At 35.3% G+C, this 12150-nt stretch overlaps 1 protein-coding gene across 2 annotated transcripts in view; it reads left to right on the top strand.

The window, feature by feature from the left end:
- The window catches only part of LOC125652354 (uncharacterized), a 270302-nt gene that overhangs the window by 196685 nt on the left and 61467 nt on the right, over positions 1-12150 (top strand). The gene's annotated exons all lie outside the window — the stretch shown is intronic.

Here is a 12150-nt window from a genome sequence, read left to right as displayed (position 1 = left end):
ATTTGAAAAACATTACACGCGCATGCGCGTGTTAGTTGGCCTTTTTTATTACACCAATATATAGATACACGTATTGTCTACATATGCTGTGAATATCATCTCATTCGCTTCGTAAATAAGATAGTTACAGACGTTTTAGTACTATCCAATCAAAATGAAGCGCACGTGCATGCGCGTGCAAATTGGTAATTTTGACCATGAAAATCAGTTAAGGGTCTCAATATCTACCTATGATATGAATATCAAGCCATTTCAATGAACAACAAAAAAGTTAGACTGATTCCAAAGTTAGTGTACACATTTTGTAATGCACGTGCACGCGCATGCGTGCGCGTGAAGACAAAATAACTATCATTTTTCATATCTACAAATGATATACTATCATCCTATTTAGGTTTCATATCGATCCCTTTAATATTCTGATTTTCCATTTTTTGTACCAAAATTGCAGTGCGCGTGCGCGCGCGTGCATGCACGTGCAGACAAAATGACTATCACTATGCACATCTACAAACGCTATACTATTATCCTGGGAAGTTTCATATCGATCCCTTTTGTAGTTTTTGAGAACACTACCGGACAAAAAAGTACCGGAGAAAAAGAATAATAAAAATATTGATAACTAGAAATGATCTCGTTGCGAGCAACGAATAGGTCTTCCGTCAAATTTCGTACTCTGACGAGATAGGATCTTAACTGGGAGAATTCAATTAGTGAAGAACGACTATACATGAAAGAAATAAACACGTACATGTAAGACACGATTTATCAATTATAAACAATTTCGGTTTTATTCTATTCACTTTCGAGTATCTCAGAAGTCCATAAAACGACTAAAAGTTCCAAATGGATCACGTAGGATCCCACACAAAAAATTTCCATGAAAAATACTGAGTTTTCGGACAACTTCCGGTTTCGAAAAACCACTTCCGGTGGAAATGGTATAACTTATTACACTCTATTAAATAATGGTATGACCATTAGAATTTAAAAAAATGAAAAATTACATATTTTTAAGGTACTTCCGGTGGATGACGGAAGTGACGGCAACACAATTGAAAGACGTATGTCACATTTACAAGTCACCATCTAACATTCCTGAAAGTTTCGAGACTCAATCTTTGATTATTTATGAGAAACGCCTGAATAAGAAACAACCCGGAAATCATAGATATTTAATGAACGGAAGTGAATTTTGAAAAAAAAAATATAATTCACTATACTCTGAAGATAGATAATGTCAATATATATGTGAAAATCATATCAAACACTTGATATATAAGTGAGAGATATGATAGCAAAGAAAGAGCAATTTTTCGAAGTTTTTCTCTAAAAACCGGAAGTTGTTGTTTAAACTTCCGGTAAGTGTAACATTTTCTGAAACTCCAAAAGACACTTAATTATTCCATGCACGTTTTGTTTCAAAAGCGTCAATTTAATATTTGACATTTCTTTCGTTCACTTCCGGCGAAGGCCGGAAGTGACGGATCGCAATGATAAACCTTTTTACAGAGCTACAAGTCACCATTTATCATCCCTGAAAGTTTGAAGACTCAATCTTTATGAGTAAACGCCCGAACAAAATGTCATTTGAAAAACAGAAACTCGGCATTAACTTGTGACCGGAAGTGATTTTGAAATAGTGTTACAGTGTTCTCTTGTGATTGATAATGTCAATAATATCTGTAAATATCGTATTAAATGGTTCATAAATAAACGAGATATACGAGGACAAAGAAAGACCACTTTTTGGAAGTTTTTCTCTAAAAACCGGAAGTTGCTTGTTAAACTTCCGGTAAGTCTATCATTTTCTGAAACGCCGAAAGAGACCTAATTAATTTATGCAAGTTTTGTTTCAAAAGCATAATTTTGAAATTTGACGTTTCTTTTGTTCACTTCCGGTGACGGCCGGAAGTGACGGATGACAATGATAGCACATTATTACACAGCTACAAGTCACCATCTATCATCCCTGAAAGTTTGAAGACTCAATCTTAAACCGTTTATGAGAAAACGCCCGGACAAATTATCATTTGAAAAACAGAAATTCGGCCGCAACTTGTGACCGGAAGTGAATTTTGAAATAGTGGTGCAGGGTTCTCTTGTGATGGATAATGTTAATAATATCTGTAAATATCGTATTAAATGGTTCATAAATAAACGAGATATACGAGGACAAAGAAAGACCATTTTTAAAAAGTTTTTCTCTAAAAACCGGAAGTTGCTGTTTAAACTTCCGGTAAGTCTATCATTTTCTGAAACGCCAAAAGAGACCTAACTAATCTATGAAAGTTTTGTTTCAAAAGCATATTTTTGAAATTTGACGTTTCTTTTGTTCACTTCCGGTGACGGCCGGAAGTGACGGATGGCAATAGTAATACCTTAGTGCACAGTTACAAGTCACCGTCTATCATCCCTGAAAGTTTGAAGACTCAATCTTTAACCGTTTATGAGAACACGTCTGGACAAAATGTCATTTTAAAAACGGTAAATCGGACGTAACTTGCGACCGGAAGTGAATTTTCAAAAATCCAAAAAAGATATAAACTTCAGATAGCAATGCGACAACCCTAAAAATATGAAGGAAATCGATCAAGCCATCTCCGAGAAATCATCTGCACAAAATCGGTAAGGAAAAAAAAAAGAATAAAAATAATAATAATAATAACTAGATTCGATCTCGTTGCGAGCAACGAGTGGGTCTTCCGTCCAAATTTAGATGTGATTAGATAAGAATTTCACTGACATTTTCGTTCATAAATAATGATACAAATATATTGTCTAGACGTACAATTTAGCTTTGGTAATGTTTTACAAATATTGATCATTTAAATGTTATAAATTAAAGACTCTCTCTACCTTTCGGCAACTAATTAAAGGGGTCAGCTTTTTTTCGAGAAAAAAGTTAATAATGTTATTTACTGTGATACAGATTCAACTGATCAGGCGAGTCATGCCGCCCGGAGGCCTATTTTTTTTATATCATTCTAGATATATCTCGCAAAACTGAACAAATTTTGTTCTACATGTCCTATGGAAATTTTCTTAAGAAAAAAGTTATTGATTGCGACATTTATCAGACTGTTAAGGCGAGTCATAAGGCCCGTGGGCCTTTTTCTTGATATCGTTTGAAAGATCTTGCAAACCTGAACAACTTTTGGTCTACATGTTTTATCAAAAGTTTCTCCAGAAAAAAGCTATTGATTGTGACACTAATCAAAGTCTTCAGGCGAGCCATGAGGCCCGTTCGCCTTTTTCATGATGTTGTTAGAAACATCTTGCAAAACTGAACAACTTTTGCTCTAGATGTCTCATTAAAAGTTTCTTGACTAAAATGTTATATATTACAACAATAACCCAACTGTTCAGGTGAGCCATGAGACCCGCAGGCCTTATTCTTAACATCGTTAGTAACGCTTGCGAATCTGAACAATTTTTGTTCTACATATCTTATCAAAAGTTTCTCGAGAAAAAAGTTATTAATGTTATTAATTGTGATACAAATTCGACTGTTCAGGCGAGCCATGACGCCCGTAGGCCTATTTTTTGATATCATTAGATAGATCTTGCAAAACTGAACAACTTTTATTCTACATGTTTTATCAAAGTTTCGTGAGGAAAAAGTTAATCATTGTAACAGAAATTCAATGGTTCAGGCGAGCCATGAGGCCCATGGGCCCATTTTTTGATACGGCACGAAAGATCTCAATAAACTGTACAACTTTTGTTATATATGTCTAAAAAAAATATTTACGAGTATAACGTTATGCGACATTTATCACTGTTAAGGCGAGTCATAAGGCCCGTGGGCCTTTTTCTTGATATCGTTTGAAAGATCTTGCAAAACTGAACAACTTTTGTTCTACATGTCTTATCAAAAGATTCTCGAGAAAAAAGTTAGTAATTGTGACACTGATTAAATTGTTCAGGCGAGCCATGAGGCCCGTTCGCCTTTTTCATGATGTTGTTCGAAAGATCTTGCAAAACTGAACAACTTTTGTTCAAGATGTCTTATTAAAAGTTTCTTGACAAAAATGTTATAGATTGCAACAATAACCCAACTGTTCAGGTGAGCCATGAGACCCGCAGGACTATTTATTAACATCGTTAGTTAACCCTTGCGAAACTGAACAACTTTTGTTCTACATGTCTTGTCAAAAGTTTCTCGAGAAAAAAGTTATTAATGTTATTAATTGTGATACAAATTCGACTGTTCAGACGAGCCATGACGCCCTGAGGCCTAGTTTTTGATATCATTAGATAGATCTTGCAAACCTGAACAACTTTCATTCTACATGTCTTATCAAAAGTTTCGTGAGAAAAAAAGTTAATCATTGTAACAGAAATTCAATGGTTCAGGCGAGCCATGAGGCCTATGGGCCCATTTCTTGATATGACACGAAAGATCTCAATAAACTGTACAACTTTTGTTATATATGTCTAAGCAAAATATTTACGAGTGAATAGTTATGATTTAAAACGTGGAGAAAAATGAGACACTTTTTTAAACTCCATTTTCGACCCCTACCAAGCTTCCATACTAGGCGCTTCCGGAAATTTTGAAAACCCAGGTGCACAACTACAACATGTCGTCTAACATCACTGAAAATTTCAGCACTCTAGCTTTTATCGTTTTTGAGTTTTTGTCTGGACAAAATGGTCATCTGAAAATCGATAAAAGGGGATAACTTCCAACCGGAAGTGATTTTTCAAAAATTGAAACGGCGGTACAAACTTCAAATGGCAACGCATCAATCCTGAAAATTTGAAGCAAATTGATCCAGCCATCTCCGAGAAATCTTCTGCACAAAAATCGGTAAGGAGAAAAAAAAAAGAATAATAATAATAACTAGACACGATCTCGTTGCGAGCAACGAGTAGGTCTTCCGTCCGATTTGTTGATGCACTCGGAGTTAAAAAAAAAAAATAACAAATGAGTCCCAATTTAGTTTCCGACTTTAAGACACTTTAGATATAATCAATTTTTCATATCATAAGCTTCTGAAGCAAAGTTGCGGTGAAATTCGTTTGAAATTCGACTCTCCAGGCGAGCCATAAGGCCCGCGGGCCTATTTCTTGATGTCATTTGTTAGCCCTCTATAGACTCAACAACTTTAGTTCTATATGTCTTTACAAAATATTTACCTGTAAAAAGTTATTGAGATCGACCGATATCGACAAAAAATCGACTCTACAGACGAGCCATTAGGACCATAGGCCTATTTCTTGATATCAATCGATAGATCTCGATAAACTGAACAACTTTTGTTCAATATGTCCTTACAAAATATTTACCAGTTACAAGTGTTTGAAATCGACTGATATCGACAAAAATCGACTCTACAGGCGAGCCATGAGGCCCACAGACCCATTTTTTGATATTGATCGATAGGTTATGACACATTGAACAACTTTTGTTCAATAATGCTTTTCAAAAAATATGTCGTTTTAAAGATATGAGGCGTCAAATATTTACGATTTTGGCCCTTAAAATCTCTAATTACGTAACATATGACCTACTTTTTGATTTGATAAGATCAAGCTCGTTGAGATGAACATTTCCGCTTCTACAACTTATTATAAAATATTAATAGATTCTGAGATATTCTCAAAAACATTTGGACCCTTCTGAACCCCTAATTTAAAGGGCCAGCCCGTTTTGCTTGATATCGTAAGAAAGGCCTTGTCATTTAAACATTTTTTGCTCAACAAGTATTTAGAAATTCTTTACCGTTCTCGAGTTATCTCTACAAGAAATATTTAGGGGCCAAACGGTAGCTCCCTAACGGGGCCACATAGGGAAAAAAGGAAATGTACATATTGTTTAGATTATCATTCTGAACAACTTTTGTTCAATAATGCTTTTCAAAATATTTGTCGTTTTCAAGATATGAGGCGTCAATTATTTATGATTTTGGCCCTTAAAATCCCTTATTACGTAACATATGACCTACTTTTTGATTTGATAAGAACAAGCTCGTTTAGATGAACATTTCCGCTTCAATGACTTATTACAAAATATTAATAGTTTCTGAGATATTCTCATAAACCTTTGGACCCTTCTTGGCCCCTAATTTAAAGGGTCAGCCCCTTTTGCTTGATATCGTAAGAAAGGTCATGACATTTCAAACATTTTTTGTTCAACAAGTATTTAGAAATTCTTTACCGTTCTCGAGTTATTTCTAGAAGTAATTTTTAGGGGCCAAACTGTAGCTCCCTAACGGGGCCACATAGGGTAAAAACGAAATATGCATATTGTTCAGATCATCATTCTGAACAACTTTTGTTCTTTATTGCTTTTCAAAATATTTGTCGTTTTCGAGATACAAGGGGTAAAAATTTTATGGTTTTGGCCCTTAAAATCCCTTATTACCTAACATATGACCTAAACTTTTATATGAATAGCTTTGGATTGTTGAGATGAACATTTTTTGTTCTTTGACTTATACCAAAATATTAACGATTTTTGAGATATTTGATCTAGACTTTGAGCCCTTCTAGATCCCTAATTGAAGGGGCTAGCCCCTAAATCTTGATATTTTCGAAAAGATCTTGTAAATGTGCACAACTTTTGTTCTACATGTCTTAAGAAAATATTTGGAAGAAAAAAGATATTGGAGATCAAAGGTCAAAAATCGCCGAAATCGGCGAAAAATTTTGGCATCCATTTTTTCAGGTCCAGGCGAGCGTTTAGGCAAATCGCCTCCGGTAAAATCGAATTCCCCACAAATCTTCTAAAATGTTTACTCTATCTTGTGTAGAAATTTCAAGACTCTAGCTTCAAAACTAACGGAGGAGATGTGTGGACAACAAGGCCCTTCAAAAAGTCACTAAAAGAGAGATAACTCCTGACCGGAAGTGACGTCAAGCACGAAATTTTGCAAGCAAAGTCTCGTCACCAAAAGACATCTTTCCTGAAAATTTCATGAAAATCGATCGAGAAATGGCTGAGAAAAACGCGTGTACTACCAAGGAAAATAATAATAATAATAATAATAATAATGAAGAAGAAGAACGCGAACAATAATAGTAAGGTCTTCCGCAGGAGACGGAAGACCTTAATAAGAAAAGTGAAAAATCAACAATAGAATAATAGAAGGGTCTTCCGCTGAAGACGGAAGACCCTAATAATAATAAGAAAAGTGAAAAATCAACAATAGAATAATAGAAGGGTCTTCCGCTGAAAACGGAAGACCCTAATATTAAGAAAAGTGAAAAATCAACAATAGAATAATAGAAGGTTCTTCCGCTGAAGACGGAAGACCCTAATAACTAGATGCGATCTCGTTGCGAGCAACGAGTGGGTCTTCCGTCCAATTTTAGATGTGATGAGATAAGAATTTGACTGAGATTTTCGTTCATAAATAATGATACAAATATATTGTCTAAACGTACAATTTAGCTTCAGTAATGTTTTACAAATATTAATCATTTAAGTGTTATGAATTAAAGACTCTCTGCCCCTCTCGGCCACTAATTAAAGAGGTCAGCCTTTTTTCGAGAAAAAAGTTAATAATGTTATTTACTGCGATACAAATTCGAGACTGATCAGGCGAGTCATGTCGCCCGGAGGCCTTTTTTATATATCATTCTAGATATATCTCGCAAAACTGAAAAAAAATTTCCTCTACATGTCCTATCAAAATTTTCTTGAGAAAAAGGTTATTGATTGCGACATTTATCAGATTGTTAAGGCGAGTCATAAGGCCCGTGGGCCTTTTTCTTGATGTCTCATTAAAAGTTTCTTGACTAAAATGTTATAGATTGCAACAATAACCCAACTGTTCAGGTGAGCCATGTGACCCACAGGCCTATTTCTTAACATCGTTAGTTAACGCTTGTGAAACTGAACAACTTTTGTTCTACATGTCTTGTCAAAAGTTTGTCGAGAAAAAAGTTATTAATGTTATTAATTGTGATACAAATTCGACTGTTCAGGCGAGCCATGACATACGGAGGCCTTTTTTATATCATTAGATAGAACTTGCAAAACTGAACAACTTTTATTCTACATGTTTTATCAAAGTTTCGTGAGGAAAAAGTTAATCATTGTAACAGAAATTCAATGGTTCAGGCGAGCCATGAGGCCCATTGGCCCATTTCTGGATACGGCACGAAAGACCTCAATAAACTGTACAACTTTTGTTATATATCTCTAAACAAAATATTTACGAGTATAAAGTTATGCGACATTTATCAGACTGTTAAGGCGAGTCATAAGGCCCGTGGGCCTTTTTCTTGATATCGTTTGAAAGATCTTGCAAAACTGAACAACTTTTGTTCCACATGTCTTATCAAAAGATTCTCGAGAAAAAAGTTAGTAATTGTGACACTAACAGACTGTTCAGGTGAGCCATGAGACCTGCAGGCCTATTTCTTACCATCGTTAGTTAACGCTTGCGAAACTGAACAACTTTTGTTCTACATGTCTTGTCAAAAGTTTCCCGAGAAAAAAGTTATTAATGTTATTAATTGTGATACAAATTCGACTGTTCAGGCGAGCCATGACGCCCGGACGCCTATTTTTTTCATATCATTAGATAGTTCTTGCAAAACTGAACAACTTTTATTCTACATGTCTTATCAAAAGTTTCGTGAGAAAAAAGTTAATCATTGTAACAGAACTTCAATGGTTCAGGCGAGCCATGAGGCCCATGGTCCCATTTCTTGATATGTCACGAAAGATCTCAATAAACTGTACAACTTTTCTTATATATGTCTAAACAAAATATTTACGAGTAAAAAGTTCTGATTTAAAACGTGGAAAAAAATTGGGCACTTTTTAAAACTCCATTTTCGACCCCTACCGAGCTTCCACACTAGGCACTTCCGGAAATTTTGAAAACCCAGGTGCACAACTACAACATGTCGTCTAACATCACTGAAAATTTCAGCACTCTAGCTTATGTCGTTTTTGAGTTTTTGTCTGGACAAAATGGTCATCTGAAAATCGATAAAAGGGGGATAACTTCCAACCGGAAGTGATTTTTTCAAAAATTGAAACTGCGGTACAAACTTCAAATGGCAGCGCATCAACCCTGAAAATTTGAAGCAAATCGATCCAGCCATCTCCGAGAAATCTTCTGCACAAAATCGGTAAGGAGAAAAAAAAAGAATAATAATAATAACTAGAAACGATCTCGTTGCAAGCAACGAGTAGGTCTTCCGTCCGATTTGTTGATGCACTCGGAGTTAAAAAAAAAAAAAAAAAAAGACAAATGAGTCCCAATTTAGTTTCCGACTTTAAGACACTTTAGATATAATCAATTTTTCATATCATAAGCTTCTGAAGCAAAGTTGCGGTGAAATTCGTTTGAAATTCGACTCTCCAGGCGAGCCATAAGGCCCGCAGGCCTATTTCTTGATGTCATTTGTTAGCCCTCTATAGACTCAACAACTTTAGCTCTATATGTCTTTACAAAATATTTACCTGTAAAAAGTTATTGAGATCGACCGATATCGACAAAAAATCGACTCTACAGGCGAGCCATTAGGACCATAGGCCTATTTCTTGATATCAATCGATAGATCTCGATAAACTGAACAACTTTTGTTCAATATGTCCTTACAAAATATTTACCAGTTACAAGTTTTTGAAATCGACTGATATCGACAAAAATCGACTCTACAGGCGAGCCATGAGGCCCACAGACCCATTTTTGGATATTGATCGATAGGTTATGACACATTGAACAACTTTTGCTCAATAATGCTTTTCAAAAAATATGTCGTTTTAAAGATATGAGGCGTCAAATATTTACGATTTTGGCCCTTAAAATCTCTAATTACGTAACATATGACCTACTTTTTGATTTGATAAGATCAAGCTCGTTGAGATGAACATTTCCGCTTCTACAACTTATTATAAAATATTAATAGTTTCTGAGATATTCTCAAAAACATTTGGACCCTTCTCAACCCCTAATTTAAAGGGTCAGCCCGTTTTGCTTGATATCGTAAGAAAGGCCTTGTCATTTTAAACATATTTTGCTCAACAAGTATTTAGAAATTCTTTACCGTTCTCGAGTTATCTCTACAAGAAATATTTAGGGGCCAAACTGTAGCTCCCTAACGGGGCCACATAGGGAAAAAACGAAATGTACATATTGTTTAGATTATCATTCTGAACAACTTTTGTTCAATAATGCTTTTCAAAATATTTGTCGTTTTCAAGATATGAGGCGTCAATTATTTATGATTTTGGCCCTTAAAATCCCTTATTACGTAACATATGACCTACTTTTTGATTTGATAAGAACAAGCTCGTTTAGATGAACATTTCCGCTTCAATGACTTATTACAAAATATTAATAGTTTCTGAGATATTCTCATAAACCTTTGGACCCTTCTGGGCCCCTAATTTAAAGGGTCAGCCCCTTTTGCTTGATATCGTAAGAAAGGTCATGATATGTCAAACATTTTTTGTTCAACAAGTATTTAGAAATTCTTTACCGTTCTCGAGTTATTTCTAGAAGTAATTTTTAGGGGCCAAACTGTAGCTCCCTAACGGGGCCACAAAGGGTAAAAACGAAATATGCATATTGTTCAGATCATCATTCTGAACAACTTTTGTTCTTTATTGCTTTTCAAAATATTTGTCGTTTTCGAGATACAAGGGGTAAAAAATTTATGGTTTTGGCCCTTAAAATCCTTATTTAGTAACATATGACCTAAATTTGTATCTGAATAGATTTGGATTGTTGAGATGAACATTTTTTGTTCTTTGACTTATACCAAAATATTAACGATTTTTGAGATATTTGATCTAGACTTTGAGCCCTTCTAGATCCCTAATTGAAGGGGCTAGCCCCTAAATCTTGATATTTTCGAAAAGATCTCGTAAATGTGCACAACTTTTGTTCTACATGTCTTAACAAAATATTTGCAAGAAAAAAGATATTGGAGATCAAAGGTCAAAAATCGCCGAAATGGGCGAAAAATTTTGGCATCCATTTTTTCAGGTCCAGGCGAGCGTTTAGGCAAATCGCCTCCGGTAAAATCGAATCCCCCACAAATCTTCTAAAATGTTTACTCTATCTTGTGTAAAAATTTCAAGACTCTAGCTTCAAAAGTAACGGAGGAGATGTGTGGACAACAAGGCCCTTCAAAAAGTCACTAAAAGAGAGATAACTCCTGACCGGAAGTGACGTCAAGCACGAAATTTTGCAAGCAAAGTCTCGTCACCAAAAGACATCTTTCCTGAAAATTTCGTGAAAATCGATCGAGAAATGGCTGAGAAAAACGCGTGTACTACCAAGGAAAATAATAATAATAATAATGAAGAAGAAGAACGCGAACAATAATAGTAAGGTCTTCCGCAGGAGACGGAAGACCTTAACTAGACACGATCTCGTTGCGAGCAACGAGTAGGTCTTCCGTCCGATTTGTTGATGCACTCGGAGTTTAAAAAAAAAAGAAAAAGACAAATGAGTCCCAATTTAGTTTCCGACTTTAAGACACTTTAGATATAATCAATTTTTCATATCATAAGCTTCTGAAGCAAAGTTGCGGTGACATTCGTTTGAAATTCGACTCTCCAGGCGAGCCATAAGGCCCGCGGGCCTATTTCTTGATGTCATTTGTTAGCCCTCTATAGACTCAACAACTTTAGTTCTATACGTTTTTACAAAATATTTACCTGTAAAAAGTTATTGAGATCGACCGATATCGACAAAAAATCGACTCTACAGGCGAGCCATTAGGACCATAGGCCTATTTCTTGATATCAATCGATAGATCTCGATAAACTGAACAACTTTTGTTCAATATGTCCTTACAAAATATTTACCAGTTACAAGTTTTTGAAATCGACTGATATCGACAAAAATCGACTCTACAGGCGAGCCATGAGGCCCACAGACCCATTTTTGGATATTGATCGATAGGTCATGACACATTGAACAACTTTTGTTCATAATGCTTTTTCAAAAAATATGTCGTTTTAAAGATATGAGGCGTCAAATATTTACGATTTTGGCCCTTAAAATCTCTAATTACGTAACATATGACCTACTTTTTGATTTGATAAGATCAAGCTCGTTGAGATGAACATTTCCGCTTCTACAACTTATTATAAAATATTAATAGTTTCTGAGATAATATCAAAAACATATGGACCCTTCTGAACCCCTGATTTAAAGGGCCAGCCCG

This window comes from Ostrea edulis, chromosome 3 (assembly GCF_947568905.1).
Source record: "Ostrea edulis chromosome 3, xbOstEdul1.1, whole genome shotgun sequence".
NCBI classification, from domain to species: domain Eukaryota; kingdom Metazoa; phylum Mollusca; class Bivalvia; order Ostreida; family Ostreidae; genus Ostrea; species Ostrea edulis.
The sequence above is the reverse complement of the archived record's forward strand: the minus strand, read 5'-3'. Positions and strand labels throughout refer to the sequence as shown.